The sequence below is a fragment of the Prinia subflava genome, chromosome 1, assembly GCF_021018805.1.
Source record: "Prinia subflava isolate CZ2003 ecotype Zambia chromosome 1, Cam_Psub_1.2, whole genome shotgun sequence".
Lineage (NCBI taxonomy): Eukaryota > Metazoa > Chordata > Aves > Passeriformes > Cisticolidae > Prinia > Prinia subflava.
The window spans coordinates 45,631,566-45,634,390 of NC_086247.1; the positions used below are offsets into that span (position 1 = coordinate 45,631,566).

The 2,825-nt window shown below is 41.0% G+C and overlaps 1 long non-coding RNA gene across 1 annotated transcript; it reads right to left on the minus strand.

The window, feature by feature from the left end:
- Positions 1-361: 361 nt before the first annotated feature.
- LOC134562305 (uncharacterized) lies at positions 362-2,569 on the minus strand. The gene is made up of 4 exons (XR_010083138.1): positions 1,484-2,569; positions 972-1,108; positions 692-802; positions 362-505 (listed from the first exon to the last, which is right to left on the minus strand). It is a non-coding gene; the product is annotated as an uncharacterized LOC134562305 (long non-coding RNA).
- Positions 2,570-2,825: the final 256 nt, after the last annotated feature.

The window sequence follows — 2,825 nt, forward strand, 5'->3', positions numbered from 1 at the left end:
AAAGAGAGCCTGAAGGAGTAACAGTGATAGAGTGAGAGAGTTCAAAAGCTTTTTTAAAGTCAGGTGGGGGTATTTCATATCCAGGTTTAGATGCCAGCGTGTGCAGTGTGGCTGAAGAAGAGGCATTCCTGACCTGTACCAAGGTCAGAAACAGAAAAACAAGTAAACAGCATTCTGCTTTGATTCACTGTGAATTATCTGGAAATAATATTTCTTCAGAATATGGAGTTTTCTTTCATTTCTTCTTATCCCTTCTGCTAGTAAAATACACTAATTTCAGAGCAATTCTTCCATTTAAAGGTTGTAGTTTTTATTCCCATGAAAGCAGATGAAGGGAAAATCTTCAGTGTGTAGAAAATAAAGCAAGCTGTCCAATTAAATCACTAATTCCACTGTGGCCTGTCTGAGAAGGCCATTAGGAACAAAAAACCTCTCTGAGGAACATTTTTCTGGCACTTCACACTCATGAGGAAGGTATCTGCAGGCAGCCAGGCATGCAGAGTGCCTGGAAAAGGAGGAGAAGCTTAGGAAACAAATTCTGCAGCACTCTGCAGCATTTCCTTGCAACAGTAAGGACAATGGAAATTATTAAATACAGCAAACAATCCCAAGCAGGAACTGCTGTGATTAGGGTGAGACCTGGGAAGAAACTCAGCATCAGACTCCCACCTCTTTGGTGCCTATCACTTACACAAGGCTGGGGGGTGCCCAGCAGGCAGGCAGGCAGCTGTGGGGCAGAGGCAGACAGCCATGGGGTGCAGGCAGGCTCTCCATATTTAGCTAATGAAACACTCCTTTGTAACTGCATTGAAAAGGGAAAATAGTATTTACTTACCTTACTATGAGGCTGCAGTAAATGTCTTCAATATATACATAATATTAAACAGGCAATTAATAGATAAACATTTCTGTATCTAGAAATGTGGTGGGATTCAAGTTAATCCCTACTGGTACAGAGAAATAGCACTAACCCTATTAAACTTCATATCCAAAGGAGCAGGTTTGCTATACAGCTTTCATATCTAGTGCTGAAATTCCAGGCAGTTACATCTTTTAATTTTAAGGTAAACACTGATAGATCCATCATTTGGAAATAGCCAGTTGCAAACTGAAAATGGAGAAACAAAATACTGCGGATTAAATGTGGTGCCTGTGTGCTGCCTTCTACCACCATATAGCAGGACACTTTTTCAGTATCTATGAGATTTGGCAACAAAAAGGAAGATTATGGAGGAACACAATTGTTTTACAGGGAAATGTACTCCAGAGCTCTGTACAGAGTAGGACGCCAAGCCAGTGAATTTCTGCACGAAAGTCAACAAATAGGCTGACTGACAGTGTTTGTTGATAACAACCACAGTCTTTCTGTTACACCCAGCCAAAGCAATCAAAACTCAGCAACCATGAAGGGACAGTATGAGTAAGATCTGCAGTTAATGGATGAACAACAGCAGCCATTCAAGCTTAAACAGAGCTTGCTCACCAGAATTTGAATGTCCTTTCTACTCGTGGCAGCAATAGAAGTGGTTTCTTCCTCCAGCATAAGAGCCAACCCTCAGGATACCTGGTAGAGAGTGAATGTTATTCCTAGGGCTTTTACTATTTACTACTTTTTACTGTTTTACTGTGTTTCAGCTTGTTTCCTTGGCAGCATTACAGAGTGTAATTCTGTAAATCATGAATACGATTCATACCAGCCAAACTGACCTTTGAAATTGGGAGTAGGCAAATATATCAGAAGAAATTCAAGCTCTAACAAATAAGCTGATAAAATGAATGAATTATATTTATAGACCCTACCAGTCTATTAAGAGGTCACTTTAACAGCCCTGGAGGTCCAAATGTGAGAGTTTCCATTCTCTCCTGCATACCTGAGCAGCCATTCATACATATTTAGTAACAAGGTGCATTATCACTATTTTGGCTGTTCATGCAAACATCTCTTGGATAAACCTCTACGTAAAATGAACTGTGTGGTACAGGAAACTATGTGTTTGTGGGTCTGAGTGCTCATGAAGTTCCTGAAAACCTTTACAAGACCAGCCAAGACAAAAGAGGGAGAGAGATGAAGAAAAAAAAAGACTGTGGCACATGTCTAAAACACCTAGAGCTGTCCTTGACCAAGGGCTGGACAAGGACATGTTTTGAGCAGGCAGCAACACCCTTTCCATCAGTTCCTGCCAACCAACACATCCCTGGGTCTGTGCAAGCACACAGAGGGAATCCAACTGAGCAACTGTGGCATTGAGTGGGATAGGTACAGGACACGACTGCCAGCATAGGGTAAACTCCCACCAAGAGGGCACTAGAGTGTCACCATTTTTAAAGTTTTTTATCATTTGGTGACTGTACGCAGTTTCAGTAACGTGGTTTGAAAGACCTACACCCTAGCTCAGGTTTGTTTTGTGTGAAATTGTAGACTCCAGAAGTGCTGGAGGAAATTTAAATGATCTCTTAGCAGGACTATTTTTCTAATCAAGGGATCCTTGGTGGGAATTGGGAACCTGACCTGCCATGACCCTGGAGCCCATAGCTCCATGTACAGTAACAGAGTGATCTTCCAAGCACTCCAGGGATAATCTGTGCCATTAGTGGGTTTGCAACCTCAGTTTTTAGGCATTTGGAAAAATTGGCACATGCAGTTTGTATACTTCCAAAACTGTGGCTTCACTCCATGGCTGTATTTGATTTCTGTATATGAGCCCTTAAAGCATTTTGGGATCTCTCTCTAAAAGAGAAAAACAGTTTAATATAAAAATCTGTTTATTTTTTCTTATTCTTAACAGCAAAGTAAATAAGAAGTGTTGAGAATTGTATGTGACTGG